This window comes from Triturus cristatus, chromosome 1_2 (assembly GCF_964204655.1).
Source record: "Triturus cristatus chromosome 1_2, aTriCri1.1, whole genome shotgun sequence".
NCBI lineage: Eukaryota > Metazoa > Chordata > Amphibia > Caudata > Salamandridae > Triturus > Triturus cristatus.
The window spans coordinates 4,240,117-4,267,772 of NC_140580.1; positions in this window are offsets into that span (position 1 = coordinate 4,240,117).

Below are 27,656 nucleotides of genomic sequence, written 5' to 3' on the forward strand. Positions count from 1 at the left end.
GCAAGCCTGGCTGAAGACGGCTGAAATGCCAGAAACCGGTCCTAGGAAGCTTGTTTCCGGTCCAGGGAAGGCATAGCTTGGCATTTCTGGCTGCACTGTTCCCATGAGGCACAGGGTTAGACTGATTTGCATATGGCCATGTCTGAACTGGGGTGACAGATTTGGCTAAAGAACAGTGATGGATCAAACCCAGATCTGTTAACTGGGTGTGAGTGTTTGACTGGTTCTGATGCTCTGTCCATCACCACCCCCTTTTGTACCGCTTTGTTTGCCATAAGTTGGCAGGGTATGCTCAGACGTGAGTCCCTCGCTCACTTTGCCACTGGATTCAAGCAAGCCTGGCTGAAGACGGCTGAAATGCCAGAAACCGGTCCTAGGAAGCTTGTTTCCGGTCCAGGGAAGGCATGGCTTGGCAGTTCTGGCTGGACTGTTCCCATGAGGCACAGGGTTAGACTGATTTGCATATGGCCATGTCTGAACTGGGGTGGCAGATTTGGCTAAAGAACGGTGATGGATCAAACCCAGATCTGTTGACTGGGTGTGAGTGTTTGATTGGTTCTGATGCTCTGTCCATCACCACCCCCTTTTGTACTGCTTTGTTTGCCATAAGTTGGCAGGGTATGCTCAGACGTGAGTCCCTTGCTCACTTTGCCACTGGATTCAAGCAAGCCTGGCTGAAGACGGCTGAAATGCCAGAAACCGGTCCTAGGAAGCTTGTTTCCGGTCCAGGGAAGGAATGGCTTGGCAGTTCGGGCTGGACTGTTCCCATGAGGCACAGGGTTAGACTGATTTGCATATGGCCATGTCTGAACTGATGTGGCAGAGTTGGCTAAAGAACGGTGATGGATCAAACCCAGATCTGTTAACTGGGTCTGAGTGTTTGATTGGTTCTGATGCTCTGTCCATCACCACCCCCTTTTGTACCGCTTTGTTTGCCATAAGTTGGCAGGGTATGCTCAGACGTGAGTCCCTTGCTCACTTTGCCACTGGATTCAAGCAAGCCTGGCTGAAGACGGCTGAAATGCCAGAAACCGGTCCTAGGAAGCTTGCTTCTGGTCCAGGGAAGGCATGGCTTGGCAGTTCAGGCTGGACTGTTCTCATGAGGCACAGGGTTAGACTGATTTGCATATGGCCATGTCTGAACTGGGGTGGCAGAGTTGGCTAAAGAAAGGTGATGGATCAAACCCAGATCTGTTGACTGGGTGTGAGTGTTTGATTGGTTCTGATGCTCTGTCCATCACCACCCCCTTTTGTACCACTTTGTTTGCCATAGGTTGGCAGGGTATGCTCAGACGTGAGTCCCTTGCTCACTTTGCCACTGGATTCAAGCAAGCCTGGCTGAAGACGGCTGAAATGCCAGAAACCGGTCCTAGGAAGCTTGTTTCTGGTCCAGGGAAGGCATGGCTTGGCAGTTCGGGCTGGACTGTTCCCATGAGGCACAGGGTTAGACTGATTTGCATATGGCCATGTCTGAACTGGGGTGGCAGAGTTGGCTAAAGAACGGTGATGGATCAAATCCAGATCTGTTGACTGGGTGTGAGTGTTTGATTGGTTCTGATGTTTTGTCCATCACCACCCCCTTTTGTACCGTTTTGTTTGCCATAAGTTGGGAGGGTATGCTCAGACGTGAGTCCCTTGCTCACTTTGCCACTGGATTCAAGCAAGCCTGGCTGAAGACGGCTGAAATGCCAGAAACCGGTCCTAGGAAGCTTGTTTCCGGTCCAGGAAAGGCATGGCTTGGCAGTTCGGGCTGGACTTTTCTAATGAGGCACAGGGTTAGACTGATTTGCATATGGTGATGTCTGAACTGGGTTGGCAGATTTGGCTAAAGAACGGTGATGGATCAAACCCAGATCTGTTGACTGGGTGTGAGTGTTTGATTGGTTCTGATGCTCTGTCCATCACCACCCCCTTTTGTACCGCTTTGTTTGCCATAAGTTGGCAGGGTATGCTCAGACGTGAGTCCCTTGCTCACTTTGCCACTGGATTCAAGCAAGCCTGGCTGAAGACGGCTGAAATGCCAGAAACCGGTCCTAGGAAGCTTGTTTCCGGTCCAGGGAAGCATGGCTTGGCAGTTCGGGCTGGACTTTTCCCATGAGGCACAGGGTTAGACTGATTTGCATATGGCGATGTCTGAACTGGGGTGGCAGATTTGGCTAAAGAACGGTGATGGATCAAACCCAGATCTGTTGACTGGGTGTGAGTGTTTGACTGGTTCTGATGCTCTGTCCATCACCACCCCCTTTTGTACCGCTTTGTTTACCATAAGTTGGCAGGGTATGCTCAGACGTGAGTCCCTTGCTCACTTTGCCACTGGATTCAAGCAAGCCTGGCAGAAGACGGCTGAAATGCCAGAAACCGGTCCTAGGAAGCTTGTTTCCGGTCCAGGGAAGGCATGGCTTGGCAGTTCGGGCTGGACTGTTCCCATGAGGCACAGGGTTAGACTGATTTGCATATGGCCATGTCTGAACTGGGGTGGCAGATTTGGCTAAAGAACGGTGATGGATCAAACCCAGATCTGTTGACTGGGTGTGAGTGTTTGATTGGTTCTGATGTTCTGTCCATCACCACCCCCTTTTGTACCGCTTTCTTTGCCATAAGTTGGCAGGGTATGCTCAGACGTGAGTCCCTTGCTCACTTTGCCACTGGATTCAAGCAAGCCTGGCTGAAGACTGCTGAAATGCCAGAAACCAGTCCTAGGAAGCTTGTTTCCGGTCCAGGGAAAGCATGGCTTGGCAGTTCGGGCTGGACTGTTCCCATGAGGCACAGGGTTAGACTGATTTGCATATGGCCATGTCTGAACTGGGGTGGCAGAGTTGGCTAAAGAACGGTGATGGATCAAACCCAGATCTGTTGACTGGGTGTGAGTGTTTGATTGGTTCTGATGTTCTGTCCATCACCACCCCCTTCTGTACCGTTTTGTTTGCCATAAGTTGGCAGGGTATGCTCAGACGTGAGTCCCTTGCTCACTTTGCCACTGGATTCAAGCAAGCCTGGCTGAAGACGGCTGAAATGCCAGAAACCGGTACTAGGAAGTTTGTTTCCGGTCCAGGGAAAGCATGGCTTAGCAGTTCGGGCTGGACTGTTCCCATGAGGCACAGGGTTAGACTGATTTGCATATGGCCATGGCTGAACTGGGGTGGCAGAGTTGGCTAAAGAACGGTGATGGATCAAACCGTGATCTGTTGACTGGGTGTGAGTGTTTGATTGGTTCTGATGCTCTGTCCATCACCACCCCCTTTTGCACCGCTTTGTTTGCCATAAGTTGGCAGGGTATGCTCAGACGTGAGTCCCTTGCTCACTTTGCCACTGGATTCAAGCAAGCCTGGCTGAAGACGGCTGAAATGCCAGAAACCGGTCCTAGGAATCTTGTTTCCGGTCCAGGGAAGGCATGGCTTGGCAGTTCGGGCTGGACTGTTCCCATGAGGCACAGGGTTAGACTGATTTGCACATGGCCATGTCTGAACTGGGGTGGCAGAGTTGGCTAAAGAACGGTGATGGATCAAACCCAGATCTGTTGACTGGGTGTGAGTGTTTGATTGGTTCTGATGCTCTGTCCATCACCACCCCCTTTTGTACCGCTTTGTTTGCCATAAGTTGGCAGGGTATTCTCAGACGTGAGTCCCTTGCTCACTTTGCCACTGGATTCAAGCAAGCCTGGCTGAAGACGGCTGAAATGCCAGAAACCGGTCCTAGGAAGCTTGTTTCCGGTCCAGGGAAGGCATAGCTTGGCAGTTCTGGCTGGACTGTTCCCATGAGGCACAGGGTTAGACTGATTTGCACATGGCCATGTCTGAACTGGGGTGGCAGATTTGGCTAAAGAACAGTGATGGATCAAACCCAGATCTGTTAACTGGGTGTGAGTGTTTGACTGGTTCTGATGCTCTGTCCATCACCACCCCCTTTTGTACCGCTTTGTTTGCCATAAGTTGGCAGGGTATGCTCAGACGTGAGTCCCTTGCTCACTTTGCCACTGGATTCAAGCAAGCCTGGCTGAAGACGGCTGAAATGCCAGAAACCGGTCCTGGGAAGCTTGTTTCCGGTCCAGGGAAGGCATGGCTTGGCAGTTCTGGCTGAACTGTTCCCATGAGGCACAGGGTTAGACTGATTTGCATATGGCCATGTCTGAACTGGGGTGGCAGATTTGGCTAAAGAACGGTGATGGATCAAACCCAAATCTGTTGACTGGGTGTGAGTGTTTGATTGGTTCTGATGCTCTGTCCATCACCACCCCCTTTTGTACCGCTTTGTTTGCCATAAGTTGGCAGGGTATGCTCAGACGTGAGTCCCTTGCTCACTTTGCCACTGGATTCAAGCAAGCCTGGCTGAAGACGGCTGAAATGCCAGAAACCGGTCCTAGGAAGCTTGTTTCCGGTCCAGGGAAGGAATGGCTTGGCAGTTCGGGCTGGACTGTTCCCATGAGGCACTGGGTTAGACTGATTTGCATATGGCCATGTCTGAACTGATGTGGCAGAGTTGGCTAAAGAACGGTGATGGATCAAACCCAGATCTGTTGACTGGGTGTGAGTGTTTGATTGGTTCTGATGCTCTGTCCATCACCACCCCCTTTTGTACTGCTTTGTTTGCCATAAGTTGGCAGGGTATGCTCAGACGTGAGTCCCTTGCTCACTTTGCCACTGGATTCAAGCAAGCCTGGCTGAAGACGGCTGAAATGCCAGAAACCGGTCCTAGGAAGCTTGTTTCCGGTCCAGGGAAGGAATGGCTTGGCAGTTCGGGCTGGACTGTTCCCATGAGGCACAGGGTTAGACTGATTTGCATATGGCCATGTCTGAACTGATGTGGCAGAGTTGGCTAAAGAACGGTGATGGATCAAACCCAGATCTGTTGACTGGGTCTGAGTGTTTGATTGGTTCTGATGCTCTGTCCATCACCACCCCCTTTTGTACCACTTTGTTTGCCATAGGTTGGCAGGGTATGCTCAGACGTGAGTCCCTTGCTCACTTTGCCACTGGATTCAAGCAAGCCTGGCTGAAGACGGCTGAAATGCCAGAAACCGGTCCTAGGAAGCTTGTTTCCGGTCCAGGGAAGGCATGGCTTGGCAGTTCGGGCTGGACTGTTCCCATGAGGCACAGGGTTAGACTGATTTGCATATGGCCATGTCTGAACTGGGGTGGCAGAGTTGGCTAAAGAACGGTGATGGATCAAACCCAGATCTGTTAACTGGGTGTGAGTGTTTGATTGGTTCTGATGCTCTGTCCATCACCACCCCCTTTTGTACCGCTTTGTTTGCCATAAGTTGGCAGGGTATGCTCAGACGTGAGTCCCTTGCTCACTTTGCCACTGGATTCAAGCAAGCCTGGCTGAAGACTGCTGAAATGCCAGAAACCGGTCCTAGGAAGCTTGTTTCCGGTCCAGGGAAGGCATGGCTTGGCAGTTCGGGCTGGACTTTTCCCATGAGGCACAGGGTTAGACTGATTTGCATATGGCGATGTCTGAACTGGGGTGGCAGATTTGGCTAAAGAACGGTGATGGATCAAACCCAGATCTGTTGACTGGGTGTGAGTGTTTGACTGGTTCTGATGCTCTGTCCATCACCACCCCTTTTTGTACCGCTTTGTTTACCATAAGTTGGCAGGGTATGCTCAGACGTGAGTCCCTTGCTCACTTTGCCACTGGATTCAAGCAAGCCTGGCAGAAGACGGCTGAAATGCCAGAAACCGGTCCTAGGAAGCTTGTTTCCGGTCCAGGGAAGGCATGGCTTGGCAGTTCGGGCTGGACTGTTCCCATGAGGCACAGGGTTAGACTGATTTGCACATGGCCATGTCTGAACTGGGGTGGCAGATTTGGCAAAAGAACAGTGATGGATCAAACCCAGATCTGTTAACTGGGTGTGAGTGTTTGATTGGTTCTGATGCTCTGTCCATCACCACCCCCTTTTGTACCGCTTTGTTTGCCATAAGTTGGCAGGGTATGCTCAGACGTGAGTCCCTTGCTCACTTTGCCACTGGATTCAAGCAAGCCTGGCTGAAGACGGCTGAAATGCCAGAAACCGGTCCTAGGAAGCTTGTTTCCGGTCCAGGGAAGGAATGGCTTGGCAGTTCGGGCTGGACTGTTCCCATGAGGCACAGGGTTAGACTGATTTGCATATGGCCATGTCTGAACTGATGTGGCAGAGTTGGCTAAAGAACGGTGATGGATCAAACCCAGATCTGTTGACTGGGTCTGAGTGTTTGATTGGTTCTGATGCTCTGTCCATCACCACCCCCTTTTGTACCACTTTGTTTGCCATAGGTTGGCAGGGTATGCTCAGACGTGAGTCCCTTGCTCACTTTGCCACTGGATTCAAGCAAGCCTGGCTGAAGACGGCTGAAATGCCAGAAACCGGTCCTAGGAAGCTTGTTTCCGGTCCAGGGAAGGCATGGCTTGGCAGTTCGGGCTGGACTGTTCCCATGAGGCACAGGGTTAGACTGATTTGCATATGGCCATGTCTGAACTGGGGTGGCAGAGTTGGCTAAAGAACGGTGATGGATCAAACCCAGATCTGTTAACTGGGTGTGAGTGTTTGATTGGTTCTGATGCTCTGTCCATCACCACCCCCTTTTGTACCGTTTTGTTTGCCATAAGTTGGCAGGGTATGCTCAGACGTGAGTCCCTTGCTCACTTTGCCACTGGATTCAAGCAAGCCTGGCTGAAGACGGCTGAAATGCCAGAAACCGGTCCTAGGAAGCTTGTTTCCGGTCCAGGAAAGGCATGGCTTGGCAGTTCGGGCTGGACTTTTCTAATGAGGCACAGGGTTAGACTGATTTGCATATGGTGATGTCTGAACTGGGTTGGCAGATTTGGCTAAAGAACGGTGATGGATCAAACCCAGATCTGTTGACTGGGTGTGAGTGTTTGATTGGTTCTGATGCTCTGTCCATCACCACCCCCTTTTGTACCGCTTTGTTTGCCATAAGTTGGCAGGGTATGCTCAGACGTGAGTCCCTTGCTCACTTTGCCTCTGGATTCAAGCAAGCCTGGCTGAAGACGGCTGAAATGCCAGAAACCGGTCCTAGGAAGCTTGTTTCCGGTCCAGGGAAGGCATGGCTTGGCAGTTCGGGCTGGACTTTTCCCATGAGGCACAGGGTTAGACTGATTTGCATATGGCGATGTCTGAACTGGGGTGGCAGATTTGGCTAAAGAACGGTGATGGATCAAACCCAGATCTGTTGACTGGGTGTGAGTGTTTGACTGGTTCTGATGCTCTGTCCATCACCACCCCCTTTTGTACCGCTTTGTTTGCCATAAGTTGGCAGGGTATGCTCAGACGTGAGTCCCTTGCTCACTTTGCCACTGGATTCAAGCAAGCCTGGCTGAAGACGGCTGAAATGCCAGAAACCGGTTCTAGGAAGCTTGTTTCCGGTCCAGGGAAGGCATGGCTTGGCAGTTCTGGCTGGACTGTTCCCATGAGGCACAGGGTTAGACTGATTTGCATATGGCCATGTCTGAACTGGGGTGGCAGATTTGGCTAAAGAACGGTGATGGATCAAACCCAGATCTGTTGACTGGGTGTGAGTGTTTGATTGGTTCTGATGCTCTGTCCATCACCACCCCCTTTTGTACTGCTTTGTTTGCCATAAGTTGGCAGGGTATGCTCAGACGTGAGTCCCTTGCTCACTTTGCCACTGGATTCAAGCAAGCCTGGCTGAAGACGGCTGAAATGCCAGAAACCGGTCCTAGGAAGCTTGTTTCCGGTCCAGGGAAGGAATGGCTTGGCAGTTCAGGCTGGACTGTTCCCATGAGGCACAGGGTTAGACTGATTTGCATATGGCCATGTCTGAACTGATGTGGCAGAGTTGGCTAAAGAACGGTGATGGATCAAACCCAGATCTGATAACTGGGTCTGAGTGTTTGATTGGTTCTCATGCTCTGTCCATCACCACCCCCTTTTGTACCGCTTTGTTTGCCATAAGTTGGCAGGGTATGCTCAGACGTGAGTCCCTTGCTCACTTTGCCACTGGATTCAAGCAAGCCTGGCTGAAGACGGCTGAAATGCCAGAAACCGGTCCTAGGAAGCTTGTTTCCGGTCCAGGGAAGGCATGGCTTGGCAGTTCGGACTGGACTGTTCTCATGAGGCACAGGGTTAGACTGATTTGCATATGGCCATGTCTGAACTGGGGTGGCAGAGTTGGCTAAAGAAAGGTGATGGATCAAACCCAGATCTGTTGACTGGGTGTGAGTGTTTGATTGGTTCTGATGCTCTGTCCATCACCACCCCCTTTTGTACCACTTTGTTTGCCATAGGTTGGCAGGGTATGCTCAGACGTGAGTCCCTTGCTCACTTTGCCACTGGATTCAAGCAAGCCTGGCTGAAGACGGCTGAAATGCCAGAAACCGGTCCTAGGAAGCTTGTTTCCGGTCCAGGGAAGGCATGGCTTGGCAGTTCGGGCTGGACTGTTCCCATGAGGCACAGGGTTAGACTGATTTGCATATGGCCTTGTCTGAACTGGGGTGGCATAGTTGGCTAAAGAACGGTGATGGATCAAATCCAGATCTGTTGACTGGGTGTGAGTGTTTGATTGGTTCTGATGTTTTGTCCATCACCACCCCCTTTTGTACTGTTTTGTTTGCCATAAGTTGGCAGGGTATGCTCAGACGTGAGTCCCTTGCTCACTTTGCCACTGGATTCAAGCAAGCCTGGCTGAAGACGGCTGAAATGCCAGAAACCGGTCCTCGGAAGCTTGTTTCCCGTCCAGGAAAGGCATGGCTTGTCAGTTCGGGCTGGACTTTTCTAATGAGGCACAGGGTTAGACTGATTTGCATATGGCGATGTCTGAACTGGGTTGGCAGATTTGGCTAAAGAACGGTGATGGATCAAACCCAGATCTGTTGACTGGGTGTGAGTGTTTGATTGGTTCTGATGCTCTGTCCATCACCACCCCCTTTTGTACCGCTTTGTTTGCCATAAGTTGGCAGGGTATGCTCAGACGTGAGTCCCTTGCTCACTTTGCCACTGGATTCAAGCAAGCCTGGCTGAAGACGGCTGAAATGCCAGAAACCGGTCCTAGGAAGCTTGTTTCCAGTCCAGGGAAGGCATGGCTTGGCAGTTCGGGCTAGACTGTTCTCATGAGGCACAGGGTTAGACTGATTTGCATATGGCCATGTCTGAACTGGGGTGGCAGAGTTGGCTAAAGAACGGTGATGGATCAAACCCAGATCTGTTGACTGGGTGTGAGTGTTTGACTGGTTCTGATGCTCTGTCCATCACCACCCCCTTTTGTACCGCTTTGTTTGCCATAAGTTGGCAGGGTATGCTCAGACGTGAGTCCCTTGCTCACTCTGCCACTGGATTCAAGCAAGCCTGGCTGAAGACGGCTGAAATGCCAGAAACCGGTCCTAGGAAGCTTGTTTCCGGTCCAGGGAAGGCATGGCTTGGCAGTTCTGGCTGGACTGTTCCCATGAGGCACAGGGTTAGACTGATTTGCATATGGCCATGTCTGAACTGGGGTGGCAGATTTGGCTAAAGAACGGTGATGGATCAAACCCAGATCTGTTGACTGGGTGTGAGTGTTTGATTGGTTCTGATGCTCTGTCCATCACCACCCCCTTTTGTACTGCTTTGTTTGCCATAAGTTGGCAGGGTATGCTCAGACGTGAGTCCCTTGCTCACTTTGCCACTGGATTCAAGCAAGCCTGGCTGAAGACGGCTGAAATGCCAGAAACCGGTCCTAGGAAGCTTGTTTCCGGTCCAGGGAAGGAATGGCTTGGCAGTTCGGGCTGGACTGTTCCCATGAGGCACAGGGTTAGACTGATTTGCATATGGCCATGTCTGAACTGATGTGGCAGAGTTGGCTAAAGAACGGTGATGGATCAAACGCAGATCTGTTAACTGGGTCTGAGTGTTTGATTGGTTCTGATGCTCTGTCCATCACCACCCCCTTTTGTACCGCTTTGTTTGCCATAAGTTGGCAGGGTATGCTCAGACGTGAGTCCCTTGCTCACTTTGCCACTGGATTCAAGCAAGCCTGGCTGAAGACGGCTGAAATGCCAGAAACCGGTCCTAGGAAGCTTGTTTCCGGTCCAGGGAAGGCATGGCTTGGCAGTTCGGGCTGGACTGTTCCCATGAGGCACAGGGTTAGACTGATTTGCATATGGCCATGTCTGAACTGGGGTGGCAGAGTTGGCTAAAGAACGGTGATGGATCAAACCCAGATCTGTTAACTGGGTGTGAGTGTTTGATTGGTTCTGATGCTCTGTCCATCACCACACCCTTTTGTACCGCTTTGTTTGCCATAAGTTGGCAGGGTATGCTCAGACGTGAATCCCTTGCTCACTTTGCCACTGGATTCAAGCAAGCCTGGCTGAAGACTGCTGAAATGCCAGAAACCGGTCCTAGGAAGCTTGTTTCCGGTCCAGGGAAGGCATGGCTTGGCAGTTCGGGCTGGACTGTTCCCATGAGGCACAGGGTTAGACTGATTTGCATATGGGCATGTCTGAACTGGGGTGGCAGAGTTGGCTAAAGAACGGTGATGGATCAAATCCAGATCTGTTGACTGGGTGTGAGTGTTTGATTGGTTCTGATGTTTTGTCCATCACCACCCCCTTTTGTACCGTTTTGTTTGCCATAAGTTGGCAGGGTATGCTCAGACGTGAGTCCCTTGCTCACTTTGCCACTGGATTCAAGCAAGCCTGGCTGAAGACGGCTGAAATGCCAGAAACCGGTCCTAGGAAGCTTGTTTCCGGTCCAGGAAAGGCATGGCTTGGCAGTTCGGGTTGGACTTTTCTAATGAGGCACAGGGTTAGACTGATTTGCATATGGCGATGTCTGAACTGGGTTGGCAGATTTGGCTAAAGAACGGTGATGGATCAAACCCAGATCTGTTGACTGGGTGTGAGTGTTTGATTGGTTCTGATGCTCTGTCCATCACCACCCCCTTTTGTACCGCTTTGTTTGCCATAAGTTGGCAGGGTATGCTCAGACGTGAGTCCCTTGCTCACTTTGCCACTGGATTCAAGCAAGCCTGGCTGAAGACGGCTGAAATGCCAGAAACCGGTCCTAGGAAGCTTGTTTCCGGTCCAGGGAAGGCATGGCTTGGCAGTTTGGGCTGGACTGTTCCCATGAGGCACAGGGTTAGACTGATTTGCATATGGCCATGTCTGAACTGGGGTGGCAGATTTGGCCAAAGAACGGTGATGGATCAAACCCAGATCTGTTGACTGGGTGTGAGTGTTTGATTGGTTCTGATGCTCTGTCCATCACCACCCCCTTTTGTACCGCTTTGTTTGCCATAAGTTGGCAGGGTATGCTCAGACGTGAGTCCCTTGCTCACTTTGCCACTGGATTCAAGCAAGCCTGGCGGAAGACTGCTGAAATGCCAGAAACTGGTCCTAGGAAGTTTGTTTCCGGTCCAGGGAAGGCATGGCTTGGCAGTTCGGGCTGGACTGTTCCCATGAGGCACAGGGTTAGACTGATTTGCATATGGCAATGTCTGAACTGGGGTGGCAGAGTTGGCTAAAGAACGGTGATGGATCAAACCCAGATCTGTTGACTGGGTGTGAGTGTTTGATTGGTTCTGATGTTCTGTCCATCACCACCCCCTTTTGTACCGTTTTGTTTGCCATAAGTTGGCAGGGTATGCTCAGACGTGAGTCCCTTGCTCACTTTGCCACTGGATTCAAGCAAGCCTGGCTGAAGACGGCTGAAATGCCAGAAACCGGTCCTAGGAAGCTTGTTTCCGGTCCAGGGAAGGCATGGCTTGGCAGTTCGGGCTGGACTTTTCCCATGAGGCACAGGGTTAGACTGATTTGCATATGGCGATGTCTGAACTGGGGTGGCAGATTTGGCTAAAGAACGGTGATAGATCAAACCCAGATCTGTTGACTGGGTGTGAGTGTTTGATTGGTTCTGATGCTCTGTCCATCACCACCCCCTTTTGTACCGCTTTGTTTGCAATAAGTTGGCAGGGTATGCTCAGACGTGAGTCCCTTGCTCACTTTGCCACTGGATTCAAGCAAGCCTGGCTGAAGACGGCTGAAATGCCTGAAACCGGTCCTAGGAAGCTTGTTTCCGGTCCAGGGAAGGCATGGCTTGGCAGTTCGGGCTGGACTGTTCCCATGAGGCACAGGGTTAGACTGATTTGCATATGGCCATGTCTGAAATGGGGTGGCAGATTTGGCTAAAGAACGGTGATGGATCAAACCCAGATCTGTTGACTGGGTGTGAGTGTTTGATTGGTTCTGATGCTCTGTCCATCACCACCCCCTTTTGTACCGCTTTGTTTGCCATAAGTTGGCAGGGTATGCTCAGACGTGAGTCCCTTGCTCACTTTGCCACTGGATTCAAGCATGCCTGGCTGAAGACGGCTGAAATGCCAGAAACAGGTCCTAGGAAGCTTGTTTTCGGTCCAGGGAAGGCATGGCTTGGCAGTTCGGGCTGGACTATTCCCATGAGGCACAGGGTTAGACTGATTTGCATATGGCCATGTCTGAACTGGGGTGGCAGAGTTGGCTAAAGAACGGTGATGGATCAAACCCAGATCTGTTGACTGGGTGTGAGTGTTTGATTGGTTCTGATGCTCTGTCCATCACCACCCTCTTTTGTACCGCTTTGTTTGCCATAAGTTGGCTGGGTATGCTGAGACGTGAGTCCCTTGCTCACTTTGCCACTGGATTCAAGCAAGCCTGGCTGAAGACGGCTGAAATGCCAGAAACCGGTCCTAGGAAGCTTGTTCCGGTCCAGGGAAGGCATTGCTTGGCAGTTCGGGCTGGACTGTTCTCATGAGGCACAGGGTTAGACTGATTTGCATATGGCCATGTCTGAACTGGGGTGGCAGAGTTGGCTAAAGAATGGTGATGGATCAAACCCAGATCTGTTGACTGGGTGTGAGTGTTTGATTGGTTCTGATGTTCTGTCCATCACCACCCCCTTTTGTACCGTTTTGTTTGCCATAAGTTGGCAGGGTATGCTCAGACGTGAGTCCCTTGCTCACTTTGCCACTGGATTCAAGCAAGCCTGGCTGAAGACGGCTGAAATGCCAGAAACCGGTCCTAGGAAGCTTGTTTCCGGTCCAGGAAAGGCATGGCTTGGCAGTTCGGGCTGGACTTTTCTAATGAGGCACAGGGTTAGACTGATTTGCATATGGCGATGTCTGAACTGGGGTGGCAGATTTGGCTAAAGAACGGTGATGGATCAAACCCAGATCTGTTGACTGGGTGTGAGTGTTTGATTGGTTCTGATGCTCTGTCCATCACCACCCCCTTTTGTACCGCTTTGTTTGCCATAAGTTGGCAGGGTATGCTGAGACGTGAGTCCCTTGCTCACTTTGCCACTGGATTCAAGCAAGCCTGGCTGAAGACGGCTGAAATGCCAGAAACCGGTCCTAGGAAGCTTGTTTCCGGTCCAGGGAAGGCATGGCTTGGCAGTTCGGGCTGGACTGTTCCCATGAGGCACAGGGTTAGACTGATTTGCATATGGCCATGTCTGAACTGGGGTGGCAGATTTGGCTAAAGAACGGTGATGGATCAAACCCAGATCTGTTGACTGGGTGTGAGTGTTTGATTGGTTCTGATGCTCTGTCCATCACCACCCCCTTTTGTACCGCTTTGTTTGCCATAAGTTGGCAGGGTATGCTCAGACGTGAGTCCCTTGCTCACTTTGCCACTGGATTCAAGCATGCCTGGCTGAAGACGGCTGAAATGCCAGAAACCGGTCCTAGGAAGCTTGTTTCCGGTCCAGGGAAGGCATGGCTTGGCAGTTCGGGCTGGACTGTTCCCATGAGGCACAGGGTTAGACTGATTTGCATATGGCCATGTGTGAACTGGGGTGGCAGATTTGGCTAAAGAACGGTGATGGATCAAACCCAGATCTGTTGACTGGGTGTGAGTGTTTGATTGGTTCTGATGCTCTGTTCATCACCACCCCCTTTTGTACCGCTTTGTTTGCCATAAGTTGGCAGGGTATGCTCAGACGTGAGTCCCTTGCTCACTTTGCCACTGGATTCAAGCATGCCTGGCTGAAGACGGCTGAAATGCCAGAAACCGGTCCTAGGAAGCTTGTTTCCGGTCCAGGGAAGGCATGGCTTGGCAGTTCGGGTAGGACTGTTCCCATGAGGCACAGGGTTAGACTGATTTGCATATGGCCATGTCTGAACTGGGGTGGCAGAGTTGGCTAAAGAACAGTGATGGATCAAACCCAGATCTGTTGACTGGGTGTGAGTGTTTGATTGGTTCTGATGCTCTGTCCATCACCACCCCCTTTTGTACCGCTTTGTTTGCCATAAGTTGGCTGGGTATGCTGAGACGTGAGTCCCTTGCTCACTTTGCCACTGGATTCAAGCAAGCCTGGCTGAAGACGGCTGAAATGCCAGAAACCGGTCCTAGGAAGCTTGTTCCGGTCCAGGGAAGGCATGGCTTGGCAGTTCGGGCTGGACTGTTCTCATGAGGCACAGGGTTAGACTGATTTGCATATGGCCATGTCTGAACTGGGGTGGCAGAGTTGGCTAAAGAACGGTGATGGATCAAACCCAGATCTGTTGACTGGGTGTGAGTGTTTGATTGGTTCTGATGCTCTGTCCATCACCACCCCCTTTTGTACCGCTTTGTTTGCCATAAGTTGGCTGGGTATGCTCAGACGTGAGTCCCTTGCTCACTTTGCCACTGGATTCAAGCAAGCCTGGCTGAAGACGGCTGAAATGCCAGAAACCGGTCCTAGGAAGCTTGTTTCCGGTCCAGGGAAGGCATGGCTTGGCAGTTCTGGCTGGACTGTTCCCATGAGGCACAGGGTAAGACTGATTTGCATATGGACATGTCTGTACTGGGGTGGCAGAGTTGGCTAAAGAACAGTGATGGATCAAACTCAGATCTGTTGACTGGGTGTGAGTGTTTGATTGGTTCTGATGTTCTGTCCATCACCACCCCCTTTTGTACCGTTTTGTTTGCCATAAGTTGGCAGGGTATGCTCAGACGTGAGTCCCTTGCTCACTTTGCCACTGGATTCAAGCAAGCCTGGCTGAAGACGGCTGAAATGCCAGAAACCGGTCCTAGGAAGCTTGTTTCCGGTCCAGGGAAGGCATGGCTTGGCAGTTCGGGCTGGAATTTTCCCATGAGGCACAGGGTTAGACTGATTTGCATATGGCGATGTCTGAACTGGGGTGGCAGATTTGGCTAAAGAACGGTGATGGATCAAACCCAGATCTGTTGACTGGGTGTGAGTGTTTGATTGGTTCTGATGCTCTGTCCATCACCACCCCCTTTTATACCGCTTTGTTTGCCATAAGTTGGCAGGGTATGCTCAGACGTGAGTCCCTTGCTCACTTTGCCACTGGATTCAAGCAAGCCTGGCTGAAGACGGTTGAAATGCCAGAAACCGGTCCTAGGAATCTTTTTTCCGGTCCAGGGAAGGCATGGCTTGGCAGTTCTGGCTGGACTGTTCCCATGAGGCACAGGGTTAGACTGATTTGCATAAGGACATGTCTGTACTGGGGTGGCAGAGTTGGCTAAAGAACAGTGATGGATTAAACCCAGATCTGTTGACTGGGTGTGAGTGTTTGATTGGTTCTGATGTTCTGTCCATCACCACCCCCTTTTGTACCGTTTTGTTTGCCATAAGTTGGCAGGGTATGCTCAGACGTGAGTCCCTTGCTCACTTTGCCACTGGATTCAAGCAAGCCTGGCTGAAGACGGCTGAAATGGCAGAAAGCAGTCCTAGGAAGCTTGTTTCCGGTCCAGGAATGGCATGGCTTGGCAGTTCGGGCTGGACTTTTCTAATGAGGCACAGGGTTAGACTGATTTGCATATGGCGATGTCTGAATTGGGTTGGCAGATTTGGCTAAAGAACGGTGATGGATCAAACCCAGATCTGTTGACTGGGTGTGAGTGTTTGATTGGTTCTGATGCTCTGTCCATCACCACCCCCTTTTGTACCGCTTTGTTTGCCATAAGTTGGCAGGGTATGCTCAGACGTGAGTCCCTTGCTCACTTTGCCACTGGATTCAAGCAAGCCTGGCTGAAGACGGCTGAAATGCCAGAAACCGGTCCTAGGAATGTTGTTTCCGGTCCAGGGAAGGCATGGCTTGGCAGTTCGGGCTGGACTGTTCCCATGAGGCACAGGGTTAGACTGATTTGCACATGGCCATGTCTGAACTGGGGTGGCAGAGTTGGCTAAAGAACGGTGATGGATCAAACCCAGATCTGTTGACTGGGTGTGAGTGTTTGATTGGTTCTGATGCTCTGTCCATCACCACCCCCTTTTGTACTGCTTTGTTTGCCATAAGTTGGCAGGGTATGCTCAGACGTGAGTCCCTTGCTCACTTTGCCACTGGATTCAAGCAAGCCTGGCTGAAGACGGCTGAAATGCCAGAAACCGGTCCTAGGAAGCTTGTTTCCGGTCCAGGGAAGGAATGGCTTGGCAGTTCGGGCTGGACTGTTCCCATGAGGCACAGGGTTAGACTGATTTGCATATGGCCATGTCTGAACTGATGTGGCAGAGTTGGCTAAAGAACGGTGATGGATCAAACCCAGATCTGTTAACTGGGTCTGAGTGTTTGATTGGTTCTGATGCTCTGTCCATCACCACCCCCTTTTGTACCGCTTTGTTTGCCATAAGTTGGCAGGGTATGCTCAGACGTGAGTCCCTTGCTCACTTTGCCACTGGATTCAAGCAAGCCTGGCTGAAGACGGCTGAAATGCCAGAAACCGGTCCTAGGAAGCTTGTTTCCGGTCCAGGGAAGGCATGGCTTGGCAGTTCGGGCTGGACTGTTCTCATGAGGCACAGGGTTAGACTGATTTGCATATGGCCATGTCTGAACTGGGGTGGCAGAGTTGGCTAAAGAAAGGTGATGGATCAAACCCAGATCTGTTGACTGGGTGTGAGTGTTTGATTGGTTCTGATGCTCTGTCCATCACCACCCCCTTTTGTACCACTTTGTTTGCCATAGGTTGGCAGGGTATGCTCAGACGTGAGTCCCTTGCTCACTTTGCCACTGGATTCAAGCAAGCCTGGCTGAAGACGGTTGAAATGCCAGAAACCGGTCCTAGGAAGCTTGTTTCCGGTCCAGGGAAGGCATGGCTTGGCAGTTCGGGCTGGACTGTTCCCATGAGGCACAGGGTTAGACTGATTTGCATATGGCCATGTCTGAACTGGGGTGGCAGAGTTGGCTAAAGAACGGTGATGGATCAAATCCAGATCTGTTGACTGGGTGTGAGTGTTTGATTGGTTCTGATGTTTTGTCCATCACCACCCCCTTTTGTACCGTTTTTTTTGCCATAAGTTGGCAAGGTATGCTCAGACGTGAGTCCCTTGCTCACTTTGCCACTGGATTCAAGCAAGCCTCTCTGAAGACGGCTGAAATGCCAGAAACCGGTCCTAGGAAGCTTGTTTCCGGTCCAGGAAAGGCATGGCTTGGCAGTTCGGGCTGGACTTTTCTAATGAGGCACAGGGTTAGACTGATTTGCATATGGTGATGTCTGAACTGGGTTGGCAGATTTGGCTAAAGAACGGTGATGGATCAAACCCAGATCTGTTGACTGGGTGTGAGTGTTTGATTGGTTCTGATGCTCTGTCCATCACCACCCCCTTTTGTACCGCTTTGTTTGCCATAAGTTGGCAGGGTATGCTCAGACGTGAGTCCCTTGCTCACTTTGCCACTGGATTCAAGCAAGCCTGGCTGAAGACGGCTGAAATGCCAGAAACCGGTCCTAGGAAGCTTGTTTCCGGTCCAGGGAAGGCATGGCTTGGCAGTTCGGGCTGGACTTTTCCCATGAGGCACAGGGTTAGACTGATTTGCATATGGCGATGTCTGAACTGGGGTGGCAGATTTGGCTAAAGAACGGTGATGGATCAAACCCAGATCTGTTGACTGGGTGTGAGTGTTTGACTGGTTCTGATGCTCTGTCCATCACCACCCCCTTTTGTACCGCTTTGTTTGCCATAAGTTGGCAGGGTATGCTTAGACGTGAGTCCCTTGCTCACTTTGCCACTGGATTCAAGCAAGCCTGGCTGAAGACGGCTGAAATGCCAGAAACCGGTCCTAGGAAGCTTGTTTCCGGTCCAGGGAAGGCATGGCTTGGCAGTTCTGGCTGGACTGTTCCCATGAGGTACAGGGTTAGACTGATTTGCATATGGCCATGTCTGAACTGGGGTGGCAGATTTGGCTAAAGAACGGTGATGGATCAAACCCAGATCTGTTGACTGGGTGTGAGTGTTTGATTGGTTCTGATGCTCTGTCCATCACCACCCCCTTTTGTACTGCTTTGTTTGCCATAAGTTGGCAGGGTATGCTCAGACGTGAGTCCCTTGCTCACTTTGCCACTGGATTCAAGCAAGCCTGGCTGAAGACGGCTGAAATGCCAGAAACCGGTCCTAGGAATCTTTTTTCCGGTCCAGGGAAGGCATGGCTTGGCAGTTCTGGCTGGACTGTTCCCATGAGGCACAGGGTTAGACTGATTTGCATAAGGACATGTCTGTACTGGGGTGGCAGAGTTGGCTAAAGAACAGTGATGGATCAAACCCAGATCTGTTGACTGGGTGTGAGTGTTTGATTGGTTCTGATGTTCTGTCCATCACCACCCCCTTTTGTACCGTTTTGTTTGCCATAAGTTGGCAGGAAATGCTCAGACGTGAGTCCCTTGCTCACTTTGCCACTGGATTCAAGCAAGCCTGGCTGAAGACGGCTGAAATGGCAGAAAGCGGTGCTAGGAAGCTTGTTTCCGGTCCAGGAATGGCATGGCTTGGCAGTTCGGGCTGGACTTTTCTAATGAGGCACAGGGTTAGACTGATTTGCATATGGCGATGTCTGAATTGGGTTGGCAGATTTGGCTAAAGAACGGTGATGGATCAAACCCAGATCTGTTGACTGGGTGTGAGTGTTTGATTGGTTCTGATGCTCTGTCCATCACCACCCCCTTTTGTACCGCTTTGTTTGCCATAAGTTGGCAGGGTATGCTCAGACGTGAGTCCCTTGCTCACTTTGCCACTGGATTCAAGCAAGCCTGGCTGAAGACGGCTGAAATGCCAGAAACCGGTCCTAGGAAGCTTGTTTCCGGTCCAGGGAAGGCATGGCTTGGCAGTTCGGGCTGGACTGTTCCCATGAGGCACAGGGTTAGACTGATTTGCATATGGCCATGTCTGAACTGGGGTGGTAGAGTTGGCTAAAGAACGGTGATGGATCAAACCCAGATCTGTTGACTGGGTGTGAGTGTTTGATTGGTTCTGATGTTCTGTCCATCACCACCCCCTTCTGTACCGTTTTGTTTGCCATAAGTTGGCAGGGTATGCTCAGACGTGAGTCCCTTGCTCACTTTGCCACTGGATTCAAGCAAGCCTGGCTGAAGACGGCTGAAATGCCAGAAACCGGTCCTAGGAAGCTTGTTTCCGGTCCAGGGAAGGCATGGCTTGGCAGTTCGGGCTGGACTGTTCCCATGAGGCACAGGGTTAGACTGATTTGCATATGGCCATGTCTGAACTGGGGTGGCAGAGTTGGCTAAAGAACGGTGATGGATCAAACCTTGATCTGTTGACTGGGTGTGAGTGTTTGATTGGTTCTGATGCTCTGTCCATCACCACCCCCTTTTGCACTGCTTTGTTTGCCATAAGTTGGCAGGGTATGCTCAGACGTGAGTCCCTTGCTCACTTTGCCACTGGATTCAAGCAAGCCTGGCTGAAGACGGCTGAAATGCCAGAAACCGGTCCTAGGAATCTTTTTTCCGGTCCAGGGAAGGCATGGCTTGGCAGTTCGGGCTGGACTGTTCCCATGAGGCACAGGGTTAGACTGATTTGCACATGGCCATGTCTGAACTGGGGTGGCAGAGTTGGCTAAAGAATGGTGATGGATCAAACCCAGATCTGTTGACTGGGTGTGAGTGTTTGATTGGTTCTGATGCTCTGTCCATCACCACCCCCTTTTGTACCGCTTTGTTTGCCATAAGTTGGCAGGGTATTCTCAGACGTGAGTAACTTGCTCACTTTGCCACTGGATTCAAGCAAGCCTGGCTGAAGACGGCTGAAATGCCAGAAGCCGGTCCTAGGAAGCTTGTTTCCGGTCCAGGGAAGGCATAGCTTGGCAGTTCTGGCTGGACTGTTCCCATGAGGCACAGGGTTAGACTGATATGCATATGGCCATGTCTGAACTGGGGTGGCAGATTTGGCTAAAGAACAGTGATGGATCAAACCCAGATCTGTTAACTGGGTGTGAGTGTTTGACTGGTTCTGATGCTCTGTCCATCACTACCCCCTTTTGTACCGCTTTGTTTGCCATAAGTTGGCAGGGTATGCTCAGACGTGAATCCCTTGCTCACTTTGCCACTGGATTCAAGCAAGCCTGGCTGAAGACGGCTGAAATGCCAGAAACCGGTCCTAGGAAGCTTGTTTCCGGTCCAGGGAAGGCATGGCTTGGCAGTTCTGGCTGGACTGTTCCCATGAGGCACAGGGTTAGACTGATTTGCATATGGCCATGTCTGAACTGGGGTGGCAGATTTGGCTAAAGAACGGTGATGGATCAAACCCAGATCTGTTGACTGGGTGTGAGTGTTTGACTGGTTCTGATGCTCTGTCCATCACCACCCCCTTTTGTACCGCTTTGTTTGCCATAAGTTGGCAGGGTATGCTCAGACGTGAGTCCCTTGCTCACTTTGCCACTGGATTCAAGCAAGCCTGGCTGAAGACGGCTGAAATGCCAGAAACCGGTCCTAGGAAGCTTGTTTCCGGTTCAGGGAAGGCATGGCTTGGCAGTTCTGGCTGGACTGTTCCCATGAGGCACAGGGTTAGACTGATTTGCATATGGCCATGTTTGAACTGGGGTGGCAGATTTGGCTAAAGAACGGTGATGGATCAAACCCAGATCTGTTGACTGGGTGTGAGTGTTTGATTGGTTCTGATGCTCTGTCCATCACCACCCCCTTTTGTACTGCTTTGTTTGCCATAAGTTGGCAGGGTATGCTCAGACGTGAGTCCCTTGCTCACTTTGCCACTGGATTCAAGCAAGCCTGGCTGAAGACGGCTGAAATGCCAGAAACCGGTCCTAGGAAGCTTGTTTCCGGTCCAGGGAAGGAATGGATTGGCAGTTCGGCCTGGACTGTTCCCATGAGGCACAGGGTTAGACTGATTTGCATATGGCCATGTCTGAACTGATGTGGCAGAGTTGGCTAAAGAACGGTGATGGATCAAACCCAGATCTGTTAACTGGGTCTGAGTGTTTGATTGGTTCTGATGCTCTGTCCATCACCACCCCCTTTTGTACCGCTTTGTTTGCCATAAGTTGGCAGGGTATGCTCAGACGTGAGTCCCTTGCTCACTTTGCCACTGGATTCAAGCAAGCCTGGCTGAAGACAGCTGAAATGCCAGAAACCGGTCCTAGGAAGCTTGTTTCCGGTCCAGGGAAGGCATGGCTTGGCAGTTCGGGCTGGACTGTTCTCATGAGGCACAGGGTTAGACTGATTTGCATATGGCCATGTCTGAACTGGGGTGGCAGAGTTGGCTAAAGAAAGGTGATGGATCAAACCCAGATCTGTTAACTGGGTGTGAGTGTTTGATTGGTTCTGATGTTCTGTCCATCACCACCCCCTTTTGTACCGTTTTGTTTGCCATAAGTTGGCAGGGTATGCTCAGACGTGAGTCCCTTGCTCACTTTGCCACTGGATTCAAGCAAGCCTGGCTGAAGACTGCTGAAATGCCAGAAACCGGTCCTAGGAAGCTTGTTTCCGGTCCAGGGAAGGCATGGCTTGGCAGTTCGGGCTGGAATTTTCCCATGAGGCACAGGGTTAGACTGATTTGCATATGGCGATGTCTGAACTGGGGTGGCAGATTTGGCTAAAGAACGGTGATGGATCAAACCCAGATCTGTTGACTGGGTGTGAGTGTTTGATTGGTTCTGATGCTCTGTCCATCACCACCCCCTTTTGTACCGCTTTGTTTGCCATAAGTTGGCAGGGTATGCTCAGACGTGAGTCCCTTGCTCACTTTGCCACTGGATTCAAGCAAGCCTGGCTGAAGACGGTTGAAATGCCAGAAACCGGTCCTAGGAATCTTTTTTCCGGTCCAGGGAAGGCATGGCTTGGCAGTTCTGGCTGGACTGTTCCCATGAGGCACAGGGTTAGACTGATTTGCATAAGGACATGTCTGTACTGGGGTGGCAGAGTTGGCTAAAGAACAGTGATGGATTAAACCCAGATCTGTTGACTGGGTGTGAGTGTTTGATTGGTTCTGATGTTCTGTCCATCACCACCCCCTTTTGTACCGTTTTGTTTGCCATAAGTTGGCAGGGTATGCTCAGACGTGAGTCCCTTGCTCACTTTGCCACTGGATTCAAGCAAGCCTGGCTGAAGACGGCTGAAATGGCAGAAAGCAGTCCTAGGAAGCTTGTTTCCGGTCCAGGAATGGCATGGCTTGGCAGTTCGGGCTGGACTTTTCTAATGAGGCACAGGGTTAGACTGATTTGCATATGGCGATGTCTGAATTGGGTTGGCAGATTTGGCTAAAGAACGGTGATGGATCAAACCCAGATCTGTTGACTGGGTGTGAGTGTTTGATTGGTTCTGATGCTCTGTCCATCACCACCCCCTTTTGTACCGCTTTGTTTGCCATAAGTTGGCAGGGTATGCTCAGACGTGAGTCCCTTGCTCACTTTGCCACTGGATTCAAGCAAGCCTGGCTGAAGACGGCTGAAATGCCAGAAACCGGTCCTAGGAATGTTGTTTCCGGTCCAGGGAAGGCATGGCTTGGCAGTTCGGGCTGGACTGTTCCCATGAGGCACAGGGTTAGACTGATTTGCACATGGCCATGTCTGAACTGGGGTGGCAGAGTTGGCTAAAGAACGGTGATGGATCAAACCCAGATCTGTTGACTGGGTGTGAGTGTTTGATTGGTTCTGATGCTCTGTCCATCACCACCCCCTTTTGTACTGCTTTGTTTGCCATAAGTTGGCAGGGTATGCTCAGACGTGAGTCCCTTGCTCACTTTGCCACTGGATTCAAGCAAGCCTGGCTGAAGACGGCTGAAATGCCAGAAACCGGTCCTAGGAAGCTTGTTTCCGGTCCAGGGAAGGAATGGCTTGGCAGTTCGGGCTGGACTGTTCCCATGAGGCACAGGGTTAGACTGATTTGCATATGGCTATGTCTGAACTGATGTGGCAGAGTTGGCTAAAGAACGGTGATGGATCAAACCCAGATCTGTTAACTAGGTCTGAGTGTTTGATTGGTTCTGATGATCTGTCCATCACCACCCCCTTTTGTACCGCTTTGTTTGCCATAAGTTGGCAGGGTATGCTCAGACGTGAGTCCCTTGCTCACTTTGCCACTGGATTCAAGCAAGCCTGGCTGAAGACGGCTGAAATGCCAGAAACCGGTCCTAGGAAGCTTGTTTCCGGTCCAGGGAAGGCATAGCGTGGCAGTTCGGGCTGGACTGTTCTCATGAGGCACAGGGTTAGACTGATTTGCATATGGCCATGTCTGAACTGGGGTGGCAGAGTTGGCTAAAGAAAGGTGATGGATCAAACCCAGATCTGTTGACTGGGAGTGAGTGTTTGATTGGTTCTGATGCTCTGTCCATCACCACCCCCTTTTGTACCACTTTGTTTGCCATAGGTTGGCAGGGTATGCTCAGACGTGAGTCCCTTGCAAACTTTGCCACTGGATTCAAGCAAGCCTGGCTGAAGACGGTTGAAATGCCAGAAACCGGTCCTAGGAAGCTTGTTTCCGGTCCAGGGAAGGCATGGCTTGGCAGTTCGGGCTGGACTGTTCCCATGAGGCACAGGGTTAGACTGATTTGCATATGGCCATGTCTGAACTGGGGTGGCAGAGTTGGCTAAAGAACGGTGATGGATCAAACCCAGATCTGTTAACTGGGTGTGAGTGTTTGATTGGTTCTGATGCTCTGTCCATCACCACCCCCTTTTGTACCGCTTTGTTTGCCATAAGTTGACAGGGTATGCTCAGACGTGAGTCCCTTGCTCACTTTGCCACTGGATTCAAGCAAGCCTGGCTGAAGACTGCTGAAATGCCAGAAGCCGGTCCTAGGAAGCTTGTTTCCGGTCCAGGGAAGGCATGGCTTGGCAGTTCGGGCTGGACTGTTCCCATGAGGCACAGGGTTAGACTGATTTGCATATGGCCATGTCTGAACTGGGGTGGCAGAGTTGGCTAAAGAACGGTGATGGATCAAATCCAGATCTGTTGACTGGGTGTGAGTGTTTGATTGGTTCTGATGTTTTGTCCATCACCACCCCCTTTTGTACCGTTTTGTTTGCCATAAGTTGGCAAGGTATGCTCAGACGTGAGTCCCTTGCTCACTTTGCCACTGGATTCAAGCAAGCCTCTCTGAAGACGGCTGAAATGCCAGAAACCGGTCCTAGGAAGCTTGTTTCCGGTCCAGGAAAGGCATGGCTTGGCAGTTCGGGCTGGACTTTTCTAATGAGGCACAGGGTTAGACTGATTTGCATATGGTGATGTCTGAACTGGGTTGGCAGATTTGGCTAAAGAACGGTGATGGATCAAACCCAGATCTGTTGACTGGGTGTGAGTGTTTGATTGGTTCTGATGCTCTGTCCATCACCACCCCCTTTTGTACCGCTTTGTTTGCCATAAGTTGGCAGGGTATGCTCAGACGTGAGTCCCTTGCTCACTTTGCCACTGGATTCAAGCAAGCCTGGCTGAAGACGGCTGAAATGCCAGAAACCGGTCCTAGGAAGCTTGTTTCCGGTCCAGGGAAGGCATGGCTTGGCAGTTCGGGCTGGACTTTTCCCATGAGGCACAGGGTTAGACTGATTTGCATATGGCGATGTCTGAACTGGGTTGGCAGATTTGGCTAAAGAACGGTGATGGATCAAACCCAGATCTGTTGACTGGGTGTGAGTGTTTGACTGGTTCTGATGCTCTGTCCATCACCATCCCCTTTTGTACCGCTTTGTTTGCCATAAGTTGGCAGGGTATGCTTAGACGTGAGTCCCTTGCTCACTTTGCCACTGGATTCAAGCAAGCCTGGCTGAAGACGGCTGAAATGCCAGAAACCGGTCCTAGGAAGCTTGTTTCCGGTCCAGGGAAGGCATGGCTTGGCAGTTCTGGCTGGACTGTTCCCATGAGGCACAGGGTTAGACTGATTTGCATATGGCCATGTCTGAACTGGGGTGGCAGATTTGGCTAAAGAACGGTGATGGATCAAACCCAGATCTGTTGACTGGGTGTGAGTGTTTGATTGGTTCTGATGCTCTGTCCATCACCACCCCCTTTTGTACTGCTTTGTTTGCCATAAGTTGGCAGGGTATGCTCAGACGTGAGTCCCTTGCTCACTTTGCCACTGGATTCAAGCAAGCCTGGCTGAAGACGGCTGAAATGCCAGAAACCGGTCCTAGGAATCTTTTTTCCGGTCCAGGGAAGGCATGGCTTGGCAGTTCTGGCTGGACTGTTCCCATGAGGCACAGGGTTAGACTGATTTGCATAAGGACATGTCTGTACTGGGGTGGCAGAGTTGGCTAAAGAACAGTGATGGATCAAACCCAGATCTGTTGACTGGGTGTGAGTGTTTGATTGGTTCTGATGTTCTGTCCATCACCACCCCCTTTTGTACCGTTTTGTTTGCCATAAGTTGGCAGGGTATGCTCAGACGTGAGTCCCTTGCTCACTTTGCCACTGGATTCAAGCAAGCCTGGCTGAAGACGGCTGAAATGGCAGAAAGCGGTCCTAGGAAGCTTGTTTCCGGTCCAGGAATGGCATGGCTTGGCAGTTCGGGCTGGACTTTTCTAATGAGGCACAGGGTTAGACTGATTTGCATATGGCGATGTCTGAATTGGGTTGGCAGATTTGGCTAAAGAACGGTGATGGATCAAACCCAGATCTGTTGACTGGGTGTGAGTGTTTGATTGGTTCTGATGCTCTGTCCATCACCACCCCCTTTTGTACCGCTTTGTTTGCCATAAGTTGGCAGGGTATGCTCAGACGTGAGTCCCTTGCTCACTTTGCCACTGGATTCAAGCAAGCCTGGCTGAAGACGGCTGAAATGCCAGAAACCGGTCCTAGGAAGCTTGTTTCCGGTCCAGGAAAGGCATGGCTTGGCAGTTCGGGCTGGACTGTTCCCATGAGGCACAGGGTTAGACTGATTTGCATATGGCCATGTCTGAACTGGGGTGGTAGAGTTGGCTAAAGAACGGTGATGGATCAAACCCAGATCTGTTGACTGGGTGTGAGTGTTTGATTGGTTCTGATGTTCTGTCCATCACCACCCCCTTCTGTACCGTTTTGTTTGCCATAAGTTGGCAGGGTATGCTCAGACGTGAGTCCCTTGCTCACTTTGCCACTGGATTCAAGCAAGCCTGGCTGAAGACGGCTGAAATGCCAGAAACCGGTCCTAGGAAGCTTGTTTCCGGTCCAGGGAAGGCATGGCTTGGCAGTTCGGGCAGGACTGTTCCCATGAGGCACAGGGTTAGACTGATTTGCATATGGCCATGTCTGAACTGGGGTGGCAGAGTTGGCTAAAGAACGGTGATGGATCAAACCCAGATCTGTTGACTGGGTGTGAGTGTTTGATTGGTTCTGATGCTCTGTCCATCACCACCCCCTTTTGTACCGCTTTGTTTGCCATAAGTTGGCAGGGTATGCTCAGACGTGAGTCCCTTGCTCACTTTGCCACTGGATTCAAGCAAGCCTGGCTGAAGATGGCTGAAATGCCAGAAACCGGTCCTAGGAAGCTTGTTTCCGGTCCAGGGAAGGCATGGCTTGGCAGTTCGGGCTGGACTGTTCCCATGAGGCACAGGGTTAGACTGATTTGCATATGGCCATGTCTGAACTGGGGTGGCAGAGTTGGCTAAAGAACGGTGATGGATCAAACCTTGATCTGTTGACTGGGTGTGAGTGTTTGATTGGTTCTGATGCTCTGTCCATCACCACCCCCTTTTGCACTGCTTTGTTTGCCATAAGTTGGCAGGGTATGCTCAGACGTGAGTCCCTTGCTCACTTTGCCACTGGATTCAAGCAAGCCTGGCTGAAGACGGCTGAAATGCCAGAAACCGGTCCAAGGAATCTTTTTTCCGGTCCAGGGAAGGCATGGCTTGGCAGTTCGGGCTGGACTGTTCCCATGAGGCACAGGGTTAGACTGATTTGCACATGGCCATGTCTGAACTGGGGTGGCAGAGTTGGCTAAAGAATGGTGATGGATCAAACCCAGATCTGTTGACTGGGTGTGAGTGTTTGATTGGTTCTGATGCTCTGTCCATCACCACCCCCTTTTGTACCGCTTTGTTTGCCATAAGTTGGCAGGGTATTCTCAGACGTGAGTAACTTGCTCACTTTGCCACTGGATTCAAGCAAGCCTGGCTGAAGACGGCTGAAATGCCAGAAGCCGGTCCTAGGAAGCTTGTTTCCGGTCCAGGGAAGGCATAGCTTGGCAGTTCTGGCTGGACTGTTCCCATGAGGCACAGGGTTAGACTGATTTGCATATGGCCATGTCTGAACTGGGGTGGCAGATTTGGCTAAAGAACAGTGATGGATCAAACCCAGATCTGCTAACTGGGTGTGAGTGTTTGACTGGTTCTGATGCTCTGTCCATCACTACCCCCTTTTGTACCGCTTTGTTTGCCATAAGTTGGCAGGGTATGCTCAGACGTGAATCCCTTGCTCACTTTGCCACTGGATTCAAGCAAGCCTGGCTGAAGACGGCTGAAATGCCAGAAACCGGTCCTAGGAAGCTTGTTTCCGGTCCAGGGAAGGCATGGCTTGGCAGTTCTGGCTGGACTGTTCCC